Raw genomic sequence first — 19,264 nt, 5'->3', positions numbered from 1 at the left:
AGGCAAGCCAGAAATTCTCTGATGCCTTCACCTTGGGTCTGGGCAGCTGTGTGGAACTGGAAACAGTGCAGCATCAAGTGGCGGCTTTGGGCCAAAATGTTCCCCTACCAAGGCTATCAGGATTTTTATAGTGATGTATGTGGGCCCCACAAGGTGTCAGCAAGACAACAGTCTTTCGCTCATCACTTATAATCGCGTTTGTGCGGACGAAGAATAGCCTCCTCTCTATGTACTGTCCCCAGTCATCCATACCTGCATTGATTGGCTCCAACTTCCTGACATGCGGCATGGTGATGGCTTCCAGTAATCCTGACAAGGCCTAGAGGAGGTAGATAGAGCACATAGCAAAAGGTGTCGAAGGCAACTCCACTGAATCTTCGTCGCCAGTGTTAGATCTGAAGTACAGTAAGAAGTCTTACAACACCAGGTTAAAGTCCAACAGGTTTGTTTCAAACACGAGCTTTCGGAGCACGGCTCCTTCTTCAGGTGAATGGAAAGCCTTTCCATTCACCTGAAGAAGGAGCCGTGCTCCGAAAGCTCGTGTTTGAAACAAACCTGTTGGACTTTAACCTGGTGTTGTAAGACTTCTTACTGTGCTCACCCCAGTCCAACGCCGGCATCTCCACATCAGATCTGAAGTAAGCAGTGATGCCGAAGCAATAGGTTGTCGTACAAAGAGGTTTATTATTACTTATAGTCAAATCACCACCACTCCTGGAGGGTCTCCTTCGGCTTTTTTATACTAAAGGACTACACCTGTTAAGGAGAAACCACAGCCCCTTTACTGGGGAAGTTCATATTCCCCGGAGGGCATGGGAAATCTGATGGTTCCTCTCCCGTGACCTCCTCTGGAGTTATACCATAGATGGCAATTTTCACCAGCACAGGTTAAGGATGTAGTTTGCAAGCCCATACTCTCCAGTTCTAACTTGGCTGGCTGCTTTGCCTAGACCCACACAATTCCCTAGCCCCACGCAATGTTTGTGGAAAGAAGCCAACTTTTCCATGATTTGTGGTTCACAGTCCCTCAGAAAATTCATGAATTGCACGCGATTTAGTGGTCTTGCTGGGCTCGACATGGTATCAGGTCAAGTCCGCCAAATCTCGTGAGAGGCCTGGCGCAGGATTTGCGACGCTCTAAATGCCTTGCGAGATTTGACAAAATCTCGAGAGACATCGTGATCTGGATCTCGCCTCACTGGGCGGTGATTCTGATCTGCATATTTAAATGAGCCTAATGTGTTTGCGGGATTCTCCTGGTGCAGGGGACCTAACGGCCGCGCCTGGGATACCATGTCAGGACGCTGTTGAGCATTGGTTTCCACAAATGTGGAGCAGTCATAATGGCACCTGGAGAGTCTCCCAGGCCATTTGAGACCCCGGGTGGTCAGGGATAGAGCAGGGTGGCACCTGGGACTCTCTCTGGCACCCAGGCACTTTGGCATTTCCAGCCTGTCACCCTGACAGTGCTATCCTGGCACTGTCAGGGTGCCCAGATGGCACTGGCAGTGTGCCCAAGTGCTAGGTTGGCACTGCCAGGGATTGTGCCAAGAGGGCTATACCGGTGGAGGTGTTTGAGAGGGTGTTCTTGGGGGCCTCTCTGAGGTTGGGGGAGGGGCAACGGAGTCAAAAACGGGGGTGGGCTGAAAAGGCGTGGGGGGGCATCAGGACAGCCAAACAAAATGGCATCCCGATCTGCAAGGAGCCTTTCCTGCTGGGCTCACCAGCAGGAAGTGACACAAGTGTGGCCTCGGCAGAGACAAACTCCCTAAGGCCAAATAATAACTGCAAAGTGCCGTTGAATAGCTTGTCGGCGCTGCAGCCGCCAAGAAACACGCCTCTAAATGCACTCAAAACCAGACATAGAATCACGCCCGTAGTCAGGATTCGGGAAATTTTGAAAGATACGTTCAAAAGGTCTTATACATACCCACAGCCGCTTGCCATGACCCCTCATGCCCTCCATATCAACTCAATGCCAGCGCATGCACTGCAATTGGTCTCACCACTTCTTGTTTGGGACGCTAAATCTGCCTGGATCTATTGTCCTGAATTATTTTTTGCCAATCATGCTGTAATATGCATATGTGAGAATATTGGGCGAAGAAGGGGATATATCAAGGGTGTGATGCCCTTCGTAGTTGGGTAGCCTGACAACACAGTGTTGAGACTTGCACATTAAGGGCAAAACAATTGAGAAGTTTCAGGGCCACCAGCTTTTGCAGACTGCAGCTGAAAGATCAGTGTTTTGCCAAAAAAAGGGTGAGATTTAGGTTTTAATAAGTTAGACCAATGAGTTATGGGTCACCATTACAAGCATACTATGCTTTGCAGACATCATAAATTTGAGATAAATTGTGTCTGAATTCTCTGTAATTTTGGATGCTACTTGTCTGGGAAAGGGTTGTCAAACGTATACCTAGTTTATGGAGATGAAACAAAGACTTTACTTCACCAGTTATTATGATTCAATGAAGATTAAATCAAAACTTACTGTTATTGCATCCCAAGGTGCATTAGCTTTGATGAGTGTACAAATACCTTTCTTTGTTATGTGTGCATGAGCCTGCAAATAGTGTGCGTGTTTCATTATACAAGCACACCTGAAAAGATTGAACATTATCCCTTTGCCACTGACCTGTGGCCACCACTGAGTTCATTAGTGCAGAACATCCTTTCCACTGACTGAGTCTGCCCCATTGTTCGTATTGGCCAGGGTCAAGTCAAGGGCATACAGCCTAGATTGGACTCATTTGTCACAGAGTCTAGTAACAAAGCTGATTTCAGCAGAGGCTGGGCAGGTTTCATGGGGCAGGCTGCAACCTTTGACCTTGAGTGCTCAGGGCAACTGAAGCTCACACAGATGGTACACCACAGTTAAAGCATTTATGTGCAAAAGGGTGCAAATTACAAAAATAAAGTTTGGTCGCTCAGCAATTTTTTTTTAAGAGCTCAAGTTGTTTGCAGGTTTTTGACAATTCAAAATTGCACCTTAAGCACTTGTGATAATCACAGCACTTTTCTGTCTCAAAAAAAACCCAGTTGGGAGCTTATTGCTTAACTTGTATGTAAGTGCAGTAATTTAGACTGGAGCCTGCATTTTCCATGGTCAGCAGGACTCTGCATGAACAATGGATCGTGCTGAGGTAGCATGTGGAAAATGACTTTAATACAGTATATAGAAAGGCTTATTGCTTTGGTCAAAAGGCTTCAGTGAGGATGGTGTATTCAGCCACTTGGGAAGCACAGACCTGTCACAGAACTCCATGACTGATACACTGGAGCTGCTTATGAGGTCTCCAATGGAAGAAAACGACAAGCAAAGTTAGAAAGGTTACATTGACATGTACTTCACCATTGTATTGCATTTATCCACATTTCTTTTCAAATTTCCTATACTTCAGTGTTCCTGCACATTAATATGAATACATTGAGTTTAATTGAATTTCTATAAATTATTTTGAGCACTTCTATTTTCTTTCTTTTTAAAAATGCGTCAGCCGTGATTTTGATTTTAATGCTTTAAAAATTGAATAGTAGAAAATATATAAAATAGAATGCTTTTGCATGAGTGGAGTTTTGTAAATATAATTGCAGCCTGATAGGTTGTATTATGTTTGTTTTGCTTGGAAGTATTGATTACAGTAAAGTTTCCACGAGTTGCACTAAAATGATCAAGTTGCTGGCTTCAATTGTTGGCGTTTGCTGACAATTTTCTATAATTGATCTCAATATTCCTAGATTTAGGAATGGTAAAAATAGTCAAGATTCAACTCCTGGCCATTATTTAGTCATCCCCAGCTTCCTCTGTGAGTTTTAGGAAAGAGCACAATTTAATTTGGCTTCCTCTCACTTTCAAACAGACTGCCGTCAATTAGTGTCAAGGAATCATCAGTTAGACAAGGGACCAGTTCATGTAGATCCTTCCCCCAGCAACATGAGAAAAGGAAGGAAGAGAAAAGAATGTAATAGAACTTTGCGCTGAATGTCTCTCATAGTTTTGTGTTTGTTGTCAGTGTATTGAAGTGTTATTAATTTAGAACATTTCAGGATGAGTGTTCATTACATAGATGATAAATTCCAAACACAAATGTCTCAATAGTTGTCTTTTCCTCATCCTTTATTGAAAATTGCTTAATTTTGCTTTCCAGTGCCTTAACACTGAAAGCAGCACTCATTCCTCACTTTAGCGGTACTTTTAGGTTCATGATCAATTTTTGGTTTCCATCTTCTGCCATCCCAAGGATCTTACTCTTGGCTTTTTGGTATCCAGATGACTCTGAACAATTATGGAGAAACAAAACTATATTAATATTTTGACTGAATCATATTGACTCTTTAGTGTTCCCTGTTTCTGCATCCAAATTGTCAGATTTTCTGAGAAACGAAGGCAATGGAGCGATTTAACGGAAATATTTCTAAGTCATTTTGGTTGCGTTTGATGGGGAGTTTTGCAATGGCTACGTTGGTGAGATCGCAACCCGTATTCAACAGCATTTAATGTCAAAAATGAGCCCCCATGAGATTTTCGACATTACTGGCTCCCTCGCTGTCAGATTCGTGCCTCAGTGTCTCACCGCAAACAAGGAGGAGCTGCTTTTAAACGCTCCCTCACCACTCATTCTCAGTCAATACGCAAGCATGGCAGCGCGAAGGCCTGCTCCTTGCTTTCGGGATGCTGACCTAGACAGGCTTCTCAAGGCTGTGGATGAGAGCCAGGACATCCTGTTCCCCCAAGGGGTTAGAGGACCAGTAGCAGAGGCAGCAATGCCACCTGGGAGACAGTGGCAGCAGCTGGCAATGCGGGCAGCATGACAAGGAGGACCGCTGTCCAATGTTGGAAGATGACAAATGACCTGCACAAAGCTGCAAGGCTAAGTTACCACCTCTCTCCTGGCATCAGTTCCGCAAGCCACCCCTCAAATTCCCAAATCTCCCCTCACTGATCACTGGCTGATACCTTAGACCCTCCCTACATCCGATCATCGTGTTTGTTCCCCAGAACCCACTGGCAACCACCAGCACAATCCCGAATGAGGAATGGACCATGGAAATCGCGGGGTTGACTGTGGATAAGGCAGTCACCGAGAGCGAGGTTGTCCTGCCCCACAGAGGTGGATCCACTGCCCGTTCAACCAGATGACCTCTCTCAAGTGAGCTGTTCATGTTAGACAAAATGATCCTTTCCTCTCACTGACCATATGCCCATTGTCTCACAGGATCTCCATCTGATGAGACCAAGCTATCGGGAGTCATTTCGCCCCCCCCCCCCCCCCCCCCATCGCTACCCAAGAGACCACCTCACAGAAGATCACAGTTGCTGTTGCACATCAGATGGAGGCAGAAACATCCAACGGAGATGGCAGTCAGAGGTCTGCTGGAACCCAGGACACAGCTGGGTCCCAGTCCAAAGCCTAACCTCTGGAAAACGTTCTGCCAGAGCTGGTGCAGATGATAGGCCAGAGCAGTGACATTCAATAGGGGACGTCAGGTACATTCCAGTAACTGCATAGCAGTTTGGAGGAGTCCCAAAGTCTTCGGTCACAGGAGATGTTGCTGACTATGCGTGACACTAAGGCCAACACTGATAGGGTGGCAACCACAGTCAAAAACCTGGAGCACAACGTCCATGTGAGTGTTGTGCCCAAGGCACGGCTCAGTCTGTGACGACCATGGTTGAGGGCCTTAACATCATGTCCCAGTCAATGAGGGACGTGTCCCAGATGCAGGTGGACATTGCCGAGGCACTGCACAACATGGTCCAGCCACTGAGGGGCATCACTGAGGGTGTAGACACCATAGTGCAGACAATGGGGACCCCAGGACTGGCAGCGCCAGATAACTCAAAATCTTGGTCACAGGGCGTGGAAAGCAGCAGGCTGCTTCCACCTCTGATGTGCATCCTGGGGACACACCTAGACGTGAAGTACACCACAAACGATCAATAAGTTTGAGGAGCACTGAGGGGGCGGTCACTATCTGTAGCTAGGGGGAATGGAAACGTCAAATTTTCACTATTAACACATGTAACACCTGATTCTTGTAAAGTCTCTGTTATGTTAATCTTCACAGCAGGCCCACTGCACCCCCACCCCTTGTTGCACTCTGTCCTTCCACTCCCTCTCCCCCTCCTCGGGCACAGTGCTCCAAGATCAAATGCCCCGATGCAGACCCTGTCAAGAGGGTGGGTGTGAGTGCATTGTAAACAGAAAGACAGGAGTCAGACATTTGCAGTAACTGAGGAGCACTAGAGCTAACCTCACAGCAAATTATCATCATTCTCCTGCCTTGTATATTGACCCATTAACAGCACTGACATTGGCCCATCACCGTGAGGTGATGTTACACAGATCCTTGGAGGATGGAACAGGGTGGTCGGGGAAGTGGGGGGCAGTGTGATGGGGGTGGGGAATGGGGAAAGCGAGGGATTGGGAGTATTGTGGGGGGGATGGAGAAAAATGGGGAGAAGATGGAAACGGGGGGAAATGGGGTATGCCCTCTGGCCCTCTCCTCTAGCTCCTCCCTCGGCTCAACCTCCAGTCATTCCTCGTCTGCCTCCTCCGCCTCCTCAGACGAGTCCGCATGTCCCTCCTCCTCCAGCTGACAGACATAGTCGCGTCTTATGAGAATCTGGTGAGGATGAGGACTTCACTGGTCCTCCGGGCATGTGGGATCCTTGCCGCCGCCTGTCCTCCATCCTCAGGCACTTCCCCGGGCTCATTGTCCAGCCCCTCCTGGTCCGCGTCCTCCTCAGACGAGACCACATGTCTATTCTCCTCCAGCCTATCTCTCCACTGCCGGGATGCAGAGGGCACTGCGACCACCACAAAGCGGGAGACCCTCTAGAAGGTCTACCGCAGGGTGTGACCGGAACAGTCCAGGCATCAGAACTACTCAATGGCAGCATGAGCCCCATTATAGTTGGTCTCCGCATCGGTCTCGGGCCTCAGCACCGGCGTCATCAGCAAGATCTTCAGCGGGTATCCCTTGTCCCCCAAGATCCAATCCATCAACCTAGGATGCTCCTCGAAGATGCTGGGGATCTCCAAGTGCCCCAGGATGTAGATGTCATGAATACTCCCTGGGGAGCAGCACGGTGGCACAGTGGTGCGCACTGTGGCCTCATGGTGCCTAGGTCGCAGGTTCGATCCCGGCTCTGGGTCACTGCCCGTGTGGAGTTTGCACATTCTCCCTGTGATTCCGTGGGTTTCGCCCCCACAACCCAAAGATGTGCAGGGTAGGTGAATTGAACACGCTAAATTGCCCCTTAATTGAAAAAAAAATGAATTGTGTACACTAATTTTTTTTTTTAAATGAATACACTCTGGGTAGTGGGCACACATGTGCATGATATGGAGGCGGTGGTCACCCACAATCTGAACATTCAGCGAATGGAACCCCTTCCTGTTAATAAAGGGCACTCCAGGATGCCCCAGTGTATGCAGGGACATGGGTGCCATCTATTGCCCTCTGGATCTGGGGGCATCTTGGCGATGGTGGAGAATCCTGCAGCATTTTGATGGCCCTGCTCCAGGTTGAAGGTGATATAGTTAGATGCCCAGGCATACAGGGCATCCATGATCTCCTGGATACAACTGTGGGTGCAAGATTAGGACATGCCACACAGGTCCGAGCTTCAGCCCTTGAATGACTTGGTGGCAGAGCGGTTGAGGGCTGCGGTGACCTTCATAGCTACCGGGAGCAGGTGTCCTTCTCCTAAATGGGGTGCCATGTACACGAGGGCAGGACATAGGGGCAGCACTGTCTCACTAATGTGACCGAGCCTTCTGTGGCATATGCTGTCTGTCATCTCATTGAAAGACCAATGATGCCTGTGCACCTTGGGCCATTGCTGGCCTCCCCCTTCCTCCTCAGCCTGATGGGCGTCCCAGTCATCAGGGTGTGGGGCAGTCCCCTGCACATCAGGTGCCACTTCCAGCCTGCATCGTTGCTGCTGCTGCCTTCTCTGCCCTCTGCCCTTCTGGGTTGCCACCAGCAATGCGAGGGCGGCCTCTGCGGGTCCATCCATCCATTTAGATATCTGTAAAGAATTGGAGGAGAGAGAGACCAAAAATCAGTTGGGACTCCCATCTCAGGACATTCAAATCCCACAAGCTCCTCCCCATCATTGTAATGACTGTCCCGCCTTCTCTCATTGTGCCATTCAGCTAGCCAGTTGTGCTGGCAAACCTTGCTCTGTACACTCATCCACGGCTACATCAGAAGCCCCTAGGCCCCTGACCTCAGATGAAGGGGAAATCATGCTTGACAAATCTGTTGGATTTCTTTGACTGTGTATCTAGTACAGTTGGCAAGGGGGAGCCAGTTGATGTGGTATAATTGGACTTTCAGAAGGCATTTGACAAAGTCTCGCATAAGAGATTATTGTTCAGGATTAAAACGCATTGGATTGGGGGAAGTGTATTGAGGTGGATAGAAAACTGGGTGGCAGAGAGGAAACAAAGAGTGGGGGTTAATGGGTCCTTTTCAAATTGGCAGGCAGTAACTAGTAAGTGCCACAGGGATTGGTGCGGGACCCCAGCTATTCACAATATATATTACTTCCAACATGTTTAACCCATGTGATGTGCCAGTTACATACCAGCATTCACCACACCAGCAACCAAAGCATCAGCAATCTGCAAAAATATTTCTTTAACAGCAATAGCAGCTGGCCCATTTGGATCAATGTCACGTACCAGCTTCAGCAGCACCTTCTTACTTCAAAACGGATAGCCTTCCGGACTCATACATCCACCTGAGCCCGATGTTCCAGGACCCAGGTATCTCAGAAAAACTGTTGTTCTTTCCGGCTACAGAAAAGGAAGGAAACAGCAACAGCAGCCTCCAGGGATTTGCAGCCACCAGCAGGAGCAAGCAACAAACACAACCGACAGCTGTGATGTGCTCTCACAACTACCAAGGCTAATTCGTCATTTGCAATAGCCTTCAGCTGTGAAGATAGCAGCTGATCAAAGTCAAAATGAGTGAAATTGACTTTCAGCATTGAAGCCACATCAAGGCTCTGTCCTGGAAGTGTTTGGTGGGACAGACAGGCTAACGTTTGCCCCTGTTATGGGTCTTCACAATATTGAATGACGGCTTGAAGGCCTCACAATACAAAGCTCATTATTATAACCTGCCTGCTTACCATTGGCTGGGGACTAATGACAATCCCACAATCCTGTGGGAGTATGAGCTTCCCCAATGAGGGGGGGGGGGGAGAAATCATTAGCAGACTCCCTGCATAAATAGAGCTGGCCAGTTTGGAACCAGGAGAGAGAGAGGAGTGAGCAACAAGGGAAGTAGTTGCTGCTGCTGCTGCTGCTGCTGCTGCTGCTGCTGCTGCTGCTGCTGCTGCTGCTGCTGCTGCTGCTGCTGCTGCTGCTGCTGCTGCTGCATATATGTGTTATTGTAAAGAAATGTTATTTCTTTGTATCCTGAAAACTCGTGCTGGATTCTTCGTGGCCCTCATAAAACTGGCGACGAGGGTTAAAGTGAATAGCTGTCTACACTGTTGAAGCCACCTCCCTGGATTTTTGTTGGATACGGGTTGGAAGTTGTTTTCTGTTACACCATGCCTCTGTATGGATTTTTGGATGTTTTAGATGCTGCGCTGGAAAGCTGGAACCAGTATGCACAACGGATGTGTTACTATTTCCGGGCAAACAATATGACTGAAAACGAGTGCCAGGTGGTCATATTGCTCACCTGCGGCCCGCATACGTTTGGGCTGATTAGGAGCCTTACGTACTCAGCTGCGCCGGACACCAAAACATTTGATGAACTTGTGAACTTAGTGGGGCAACATTTTAACCCAACCCCATCCACGATAGTCCAACGTTACCGGTTTAATACCGCTGAGAGGACCCCAGGAGAATCCCTTGCCGACTTTCTATCCAGGCTATCCAGTACTGTGACTATGGTGAGACCTTATCAGAAATGTTACCCGACCGTCTGGTTTGCGGTATTAACAATGCGACCACCCAGAGAAAGTTGTTAGCCGAGCCAACATTGACTTTTCAGTAGGCCACTCAAATAGTATTGTCCCGAGAGAGCGCAGAACGAGGAGTGCTGGAGCTACAGGGAATGGAAGGTGCATACCTTGGGGCGCAACCCCTTCCGTCCGAAAGTGTCTCCCTGCACCCCTGCGGTACCTTGGGCAAGGCAACGTCCGGATCGACCCCAGTGGCTGTCAGACATTCCTCCCTGAAGGGAGCCTTCTCTAGAACCAATGGATGAGGACCCATGTCTGTGTCAGACTTGTAGGCGCCGACCCCGTCGCAGACGCCGGTCCTGGGGGTGCCAGAGGCACGTCGTTCCGACCAAAACTGGGGCCAGCCCAGGGTCCGTACCTTTCATTTGGATGAACCTGCGGCGACTACTCCCGAGGACGTGGAGACGGAGGATGACTGCCTGCAGCTGCATTGTGTGGCAGCTCCCCGTGTTGGCCTCCATTAAAGTGACAGTACGGGTCAATGGTCACCCGCTTGAGATGGAGTTGGACACTGGCGCAGCGGTCTCCGTGATCGCCCAGAGGACATTCGACCGCATCAAGCAGGGTATACAGACCCTTACATTAACCGACACACAGGCCAGGTTGGCCACCTATACGGGGGAACCATTGGACATTGCAGGAACTACGATGACCCCTGTTGTTTACGGACACCCGGAGGGACGTTTCCCACTTACCCTGGTGCGCGGCTACGGGCCCAGCCTGTTGGGTCAGGACGGGTTGCGCCATTTGCGGTTGCAGTGGCAGCAGATCCTCCGAACAGTTTCTGGAGGGTTGACTGAGGCGCTAGGATGATACCCAGACGTATTCCAGCCCGGTTTGGGGAAAATAAAAGGGGTTGTAGCCCGTATCCAAGTCGAACCAGGAGCCATGCCGCGCTATTTCCGGGCGCGCTTGGTGACTTACGCCTTGCTCGAGAAGGTAGAAGGGGAGCTCACTCATTTGGAGACTTTGGGTATCATCAGGCCCGTCCGTTTCGCTGACTGGGCAGCACCAATTGTACCTGTAATGAAGCCAGATGCCACAGTTCGCTTGTGCGGCGACCATAAACTTACAGTGAATACGGCTTCCCGACTCAACCAATACCCAATGCCTCGCATAGAGGACCTCTACACGAAGCTTGCTGGCGGACTCTCGTTCACAAAATTAGATACGAGTCACGCCTACCTACAGTTGGAGCTAGACCCTGCCTCCCGGCCATATGTAATGATTAATACACACCGGGGCCTGTATGAATATACACGTTTGCTCTTTGGGATATCCTCTGCCTGCGCTATTTTGCAACGCATGTCACTGTCTACTTAGATGACGTCTTGATCACAGGGACGTCGGAGCAGGAACATTTGGAAAATTTGGAGGCTGTCCTTAGACGCTTTTCGGAGGCTGGCATCCGTTTACGGCGCACAAAGTGCGTTTTTCAGGCGAAGGAAGTACTCTACCTGGGTTATCGGGTGGACCGCGAAGGTTTGCACCCCGTTGCAGAGAAGGTGCGTGCGATTCAACGGGCCCCCACCCCGACTGACACTTTGCATCTTCGTTTGTTTCTTGGCCTCGTAAACCATTACGGAAAGTTCCTCCCCAATCTGGCAACTACGTTGGTCCCATTGCACCTTCTGCTAAAGAAGAATCACACCTGGGTTTGGGGTCAGCCGCAAGAAACCGCTTTCCGGCAGGTAAAACAACAATTGTCATTGTCTGGGTTACTAACCCACTATGATCCTGGAAAGCCTTTGCTCGTCACATGTGATGCATCCTCGTATCGTATTGGGGCCATCCTATCCCACAAGATGGAGAACGGGGCCGAGTGGCCGATAGCTTTCGCCTCCCGCACATTGACTGCAGCGGAAAAAAAGTATGCACAGATCAAGAAGGAGGGCGTGGCAGTGGTCTTTGCAGTGAAACGTTTCCACCAGTACGTATATGGCCGCCACTTCACTATCGTGACTGATCATAAGCCTCTGCTGGGACTTTTCAGAGAGGATAAACCAATGTCGCCCATTGCTTCCGCACAGATCCAAGCGCTGGGCTTTGTTGCTCGCTGCATACGAGTATTCTCTGGAGCACAAACCAGGAACCCAGATAGGGAATGCCGACGCACTGAGGCGATTGCCTTTCTCGACCGGCCCCATGTCGACCCCTACGACCGGTGAGGTGGTTGCAACCCTACATTTTATGGACACCTTGCCTGTCACGGCATCACAGATCCGTGAGTGGACCCAGACGGAGCCAGTCCTGTCAAAGGTTCGGCACATAGTCCTGTACGGTGGGCAGCATAGACAGCTCCCAGGCGAGTTGCAGGCATTTTCCTCCAAGCTGTCCGAATTCAGCGTGGAGGACAGCATCCTTTTGTGGGGGACGCGTGTGATTGTCCCAGAAAAAGGACAGGAGCTGATACTGAGAGACTTGCACAATGGGCATCCAGGTGTGAGCAAAATGAAAATGTTGGCCCGGAGTTATGTCTAGTGGCCAGGCCTCGACACCGACATTGAGAAGGTGGCCCAAAACTGCTCCATTTGCCAGGAGCATCAGGAGCTTCCGCCGGCCGTGCCCCTACATCACTGGGAATGGCCAGGGCGGCTGTGGGCGCGCTTGCATGCAGATTTAACCGTCTCTTTTCAAGGATCGATGTTCCTGCTATTAATCGACGCCCAGTCTAAATGGCTAGAGGTGCATAAGATGGGAGGCACAACGTCCTGCGCAACAATCGAGAAGATGCGTTTGTCTTTCAGCACGCATGGCCTCCCCGAGGTGCTGGTCACGGACAACGGCACTCCGTTCACAAGTGAGGAGTTTGCAAGGTTCATGAAGATGAACGGCATACGCCATATTCGCACTGCCCCTTACCACCCGGCTTCAAATGGGTTGGCGGAGCGCGCAGTGCAGACATTCAAACGAGGCCTAAAGAAGCAGTCTTCTGGGTCGATGGACATGAGTCTGGCTCATTTTTTGTTTTCATATAGGACCACCCCCCATGCAGTGACTGGGGTAGCTCCCGCAGAACTCCTAATGGGCCGGAGACTTCGCACCCGTCTTAGCATGGTTTTCCCGGACATTGGCGCAAAAGTATGCTGCACACAAGAACGGCAGGGACATGTTTTTTCTCAGCATCGGCCGATTCGGCAGTTTACGCCCGGTGACCCAGTGTTCGTTCGGAATTGTGCTGGTGGTGCCTGTGGGTCCCTGGCGTAATCTTTCGCCAAATGGGCCCTATCTCCTACCTGGTGCAAGCCCAGGGTCGTCTCCAGCGCAAACATGTAGACCATGTTCGGTCCAGAAGACTATCCCTTCCAAAGATTCCCCGCCCCAGGAGCTCATTTCTACAGCCGCAGAGACCAGACACAATGGAATATATTCCTCACAATCTTCCTCTGGTGCCTCACTCAAAGCCTGCGCAGGTTATGACAGAACAGCGTGGAGATAAAGACGCTGAGATGACGGAGGCAGCAGACTCTGATTCCGAGATGGAGACACAAGACATCTCAGAGGTGGAATCCTTGGGCCCACAGGCCGTGGATGTACAACCGTTACGCCGTTCATCATGGAAGCGCCGGTCTCCATCTCGTTACACAGCACCCGATCCAGCGCCTCGTGCAAATGGAGTCCGGCCTGCGGCAAAACGAGTCCGACACCCTCCTTCGCCAGGGTCTTCGGTGGATTCCTTGGTCTTTGGGGGGGGAGGGATGTTATAACCTGCCTGCTTACCATTGGCTGGGGACTAATGACAATCCCACAATCCTATGGGAGTATGAGCTTCCCCAATGAGGAGGGCGGAGAAATCATTAGCAGACTCCCTGCATAAATAGAGCTGGCCAGTTTGCAACCAGCAGAGAGAGAGAGGAGTGAGCAACAAGGGAAGCTGCTGCTGCTGCTGCTGCTGCTGCTGCTGCTGCTGCTGCTGCTGCTGCTGCTGCTGCTGCTGCTGCTGCTGCTGCTGCTGCTGCTGCTGCTGCGTATATATATGTTATTGTAAATAAATGTTATTTCTTTATATCCTGAAAACTCGTGCTTGATTCTTCGTGGCCCTCAATGTTTCAGCCCACTAAACAACCCCTATCCCCGGAGCACTGGGCCAGCAGCTGTGGTGCCCTTGAACTGCATGCTAGAAAATGGAAATGGCTACTCACCTCTTCACTTCCCCTCAGAAGCTTCACGCTTTTAAAAAGGAGTACTAAATGAGGCCCGTGTGATTTCTTGTTGGCGAGTTGGGTAATTCCCGGGAGCGCATTGCATTCGAGTTCAATCTTGCTAATGAGATTTAAGTGAATGCAAATGAGGGTAAATAATATTCTCACTATTTTCGGGTGATATCCAGAACTCGCCATCAGGAGAGGCCAGGTAACTGCAAATTGGTTTGCGCCCGGCGCAAACTCGATTTTGGCCTTTCCTGCTATTTATCCAAAGTGCCCAGATCCGTGACAGGCACAATGTGGTGGTTGAATCGCCCTCAACCTGTATCATGGACTCTGTAACAAAGAAAACCGTTAATACAGTTTTCAGCAGATCTCTTAAAAATTAGTTTGTCATTTTTAAAACCAAGAAAAACACAGGAGTGCAAAAGCCACAGTTTGAAAGCTTTTCATGTTTCTGTTGGCTATGTTTATTTTCGCATTACATTTTAAATTCTCCAAATTTGTATTTGGGAGATTCCTTTTGAGCATTGAAATTAAAGTTCCCCAGTTTCATCTATTGACAAGCTTTGCCAAAATTTGCTGGTAATTTAGCACAGGGCTAAAGAGCTGGCTTTTAAAGCAGACCAAGGCAGGCCAGCAGCACGGTTCAATTCCCGTACCAGCCTCCCCAAACAGGTGCTGGAATGTGGCCACTCGGTGCTTTTTACAGTAACTTCATTTGAAGCCTACTTGTGACAATAAGCGATTTTCATAATTTTAAATGCAGATATCTTTGTCAGGTCTGGAAGGGGCAAGTGCTGGAACAGAAATGATGATAACCTTTCCGAAGATGTAAACAAGGTATAGATAAAACAGAGTTATCAATTTAACAAATGGATTTCCGGTGGTGACATGTCGAAGAGCAGCCGCACACGCGTGGCTCCCACCAGAGAACTTTTATTTAAGCTCTTTTTGTCTGATTTTTGGAGGAGATTTGGGCTGTAGTTTAGTTGGATCGATGCATTAAGATTCCCAGGTAAAGGGATGTCCAATAAATACAAGACCAGCAGCAGAAAAATAAGGAAATGTTGTTGTACTTGGAAGCCTCGAGGCTCCTGTCTGAGAGGAAAATGGCAGAGGCTCCTGCAGCATCGGTGGCCACTGCACTAGCCGCTGAGACGCTGACAGGCATCCTAGCAGGAGAACTTTAGAACCTACAACAGAAGGTCTCTGAGGATCACGAAAGAGCAATTGAGGGGGTGATGTTCTTGATTTAATCGGCCTTGGCAAAAGTGGATGAAGTGGTAAAGGTACAGGGCACGGAGCTAAAGGAGGTGGAAGTGGTTTTTACACGGAAAAGTAACCAGATTGCCTCTCTAGAAGTGGAGATGGTGCGGGTGGCTGGTGACCAAAAGGCACGGTGGCACACTGGTTAGCACTGCTGCCTCACAGCTCCACGGTCCCATTTTCAATTCCGGCCTCAGGTGATTGTTTGTGTGGAGTTTGCATATTCTGCCCATGTCTGTGTGGGTTTCCTCCGGGTGTGCTGGTCACCTCAGACAGTCCAAAGATGTGCAGGTTAGGTGGATTGGCCATGCTAAATTGCCCCTCAGTGTCCAAAAAAGGGTAGGTGGGGTTACTGGGTTAAGGGGATAGGGTGGACGCCTGTGCTTCAGTAGAGTGCTCTTTCCCAGGGCCCGTGCAGACTTGATGGGCCGATGGCCTCTTTCTGCACTGTAAATTTTATTAAGAACTCTCGTGGAAGGTTTGGAAAATAGCTCCGGAAGACAGAATTTGAGGCTGCTTGGGTTATTGGAGGGTTTAGTTCTGAAGGAGAGCTGCTGACCCCATTTTTAAGGAACTTGTTATAAAATTTTCAGTAAATCAATTTATTGTCTTTTCTTCATTTCCCACACCATGATCTTAACCCCCAGAAGTGTGCTACTTTCTGGTCCTGTTCCTGCTGAGTGAGAGACCTGGAACTGAAACACTCAGATTCTCTGATTCCCTCTTTCTTCTTATGATTCATCTATTACAGGACAAAGTGCAAGATTATGAAAGTCCACAATAGGTTTGGATGGTTGGGCCATATGTTTAGGTAATGAATCAGGCCTCAGAACAGATGAATTACAAAGCCATAGGCAAATATATGTATATATGAAAGGGTTTGTATTTCACGCCATTTGAGTAATACTTGTAAACATATATTTTTTATTTTGAATTTTAATTTCCTCTTTGTAGATTATGGGAACAAATATTTCGCAATAGTTGACAATGGGTATAATTTAATCAAAATAAAACAGAGTCCGTTCTAGGCATGATTAGCAGGGTTGTTCCCAGGACTTGTAGCGGCGGGAATGTTGAAGGCGGAGCTGTAGTTTATGAACAGCAGTCTGATGTCGGTGTCCTTGCTGTCATCTTTCCCAACCTTATCTGGCACCAAGTCAGTGGAATCTCCAGACATCCTGCAAGGGTGATTATAGAAATATAAACCTGAATATATAAATATATATAATTCTGCAATTCTGTGATATAGTGAATTAGAGTAAGTAGCCAATCACATTGAAGAATTCTCTCAGGCTGCAAACCAAATAGTATAAATTCACTGATTATTCCTCACTTCGAATTACACTTTACAGAATGAAATACATAGGGACATACATATTTCATTATTGTCAGCATCCTTCCATCTATGTAAGGTGATGGACATACAGAATCAAATTAATTGAGGATGGGGAAGTCTCACAAGGTACACTTTTGCAGATGGCTGAAGAGACCAATCCAGGAGAGTCATGATATATGAAATGGTTATCATGTGCCATTGTGGGTTGTTCTTTTTCGTGTTGGCGTCTATTGTCAAGCCGCTGCAGCCACTCATCTTCATGATGGCTCATACCCTCCCACATTTGATGCCATTTCCTGTCATTTGCTAGTGTCCAGCAGTTCTGAAAATCGATACCTGTCCGCTTGAAAGCATCCTTGAAGTAGAGCTTTGGGAGCCCTACTCCAGCTACCTGACCAAGCGTGCCTGAGCCAACTAAGTCAACATAGCTTGATGTGCTTCAACATTCTTGGGTGGTGCTGCTGCCTCATGGAGCCGAGGTCCCAGGTTTGATCCTGGCTCTGGGTCACTGTCCGTGTGGAGTTTGCACATTCTCCCCGTGTTTGCGTGGGTTTCGTCCCCACAACCCAAAAGATGTGCATAGGTTAATTGGCCATGCTAAATTGCCCCTTAATTGGAAAAAATGAATTGGATAATCTAAATTTTTTTTAAAACACATTCTTGGGTGAATTTGTCTTTGAGAGAACTGCTGGATTTATGATTTTCTCCTTCCATCAGATGACTAGAACATCGAACAGTGTAACAACCTATGGCTAATCTGATGCTTTCTTTCCTTTACACTCTTTAATTGCACATCAAATCCTGGTGTTCAAGGGCAGCTGCATAAAAGATAATTATGCAATATATGTATATTGTTTTTAGAAATTGTTTGTTATTTTCTATGTGCTTGTCCTAGACAATGATTCTTACACATTAATTCTCCCATAACTTTGATTGCCAAGCAACTTTGGCTCAACTAGTTCTACATACAGTATATTCTGGCTCAACAAAAATGTCTTTGTTGTTATTTCTGAACTATTTTGTAACCTATTTGCCCTGAAGATTAGAGACAGCCAGTTCTATAAAATGCAGCTGCAGCACTGTGCAGCAATGGATAAGTGGATAGGAAATCTGCCACAAATCAACTTGTATATATGCAGGGATTTCAAATAGACAAGGCTTGGAAGGCTATATGTTGTCCCTTGAGTCAGAAAAACAAGCAAATATGGACGTTAAGAACAAAAACCTGATTGTTTTTCATTTTATTTTTAAATGGACTGTATGGTCAAAAAATAGATAGATGACAATCCTACATTCCTTTCTAGAAACCTTGTTTATACATAGAACCAGTATAATTGTTGCCATCGCCAGGAACAACTATTAGACAGTGGTCCACCTATTCGTGTTTTCCATGTATTATGGACCAGGGTTCAAAGGAACACCAATGTATATCATGGAGTTCACCTGACCCACAACTTTGAATAGATTTTGGTTATAAGGAGCACAAGGGTCCATTTTACAGGTGTGATACAACAAAGATCTAAAAGTATTTTTAAACAAAAACAATGTTTATTCTATGAATCTAGTTAACATTTTATAAACACACAGTAAACAGTTTATCAACTACCAACCCTGATTACCCCCAAAAGAAACAACACTCTATTGGTAACCCTTAGTAACTTTCCTAACAACATCCATGAGTCAAAAAACCCTTTTTAAAAAAGACAGTAGGTTTGCATTCCTTACAGAAACAGGTATTACTTTGAAATCATCAAGTGATATGGAGACATTCTTTTGAGAGAGAGAGAGATACAGCTTCTTGTTTGAAGGCAGTTCTCCAACTGAAAGCAAAACTAAACAGAGCCAAAAGCTTTCAGCACAAAGCAAAAGTAAAAAGCAGAGCAGAGCCCAGCTCCCTCCATACAATGACATCACTGCAGCCATTTGATAAAGCACACTTTTCTTAAAGGGACATTCACATGACACATGATATATTTACAATATTTGTGAGAAGGATCGCATGTTCAAAAGTCATGGTTCATGGTCCAGGTTCAACCAGTACTGGGAATAATCCTTACTCCTTATATTCTCATAAGTATAGACACATAGGGTGGGATTCTAAAGTCATGTTCGCCCGACAACCGGAAAATCCCGCCCGAGGTCAATGGACATCTCCATTGCCAGCCTCTCGCCCGTGGCATTTTTGGGGTGGGCAGGGCGGAAGAATCCAGCTCATATTGCGCAAAGGAATCATGTTCTGAAAACATACCCTCTTTTTCACGAATTATCAGAAGACTGCATTTGCCACCAACACAGTGCATGCTTAATTGTACCAACATGACGTCATTGTGAGTGACGGCGATCAGAACTCTACTCATTCCCCCAACCTCAGTGCGGCACTCATCCGCTCCATTGAGTTTCTCGGGGTTTCATTAAGCAAAATTCAAACTCGTGTGAAATTTAGTCTTGTGTAAAAATCTGCAGAGACATTACAACTTTGTTCCAAAATGGAGGCATTGCCTCTTTCCTCCTGTCCCT

General features: G+C 47.8%; 1 long non-coding RNA gene across 1 annotated transcript in view; it reads left to right on the top strand.

Annotated features, from left to right (window-relative positions):
- Positions 1–3,222: 3,222 nt before the first annotated feature.
- LOC119970012 overlaps positions 3,223–19,264 on the top strand; it is a 115,885-nt gene continuing 99,843 nt past the window's right edge. The window contains exon 1 of the long non-coding RNA XR_005461515.1: positions 3,223–3,333. This is a non-coding gene — a long non-coding RNA (uncharacterized LOC119970012). The remainder of the gene's footprint in view (positions 3,334–19,264) is intronic.

Source organism: Scyliorhinus canicula, chromosome 8 (genome assembly GCF_902713615.1).
Source record: "Scyliorhinus canicula chromosome 8, sScyCan1.1, whole genome shotgun sequence".
NCBI classification, from domain to species: domain Eukaryota; kingdom Metazoa; phylum Chordata; class Chondrichthyes; order Carcharhiniformes; family Scyliorhinidae; genus Scyliorhinus; species Scyliorhinus canicula.
The sequence above is the reverse complement of the archived record's forward strand: the minus strand, read 5'-3'. Positions and strand labels throughout refer to the sequence as shown.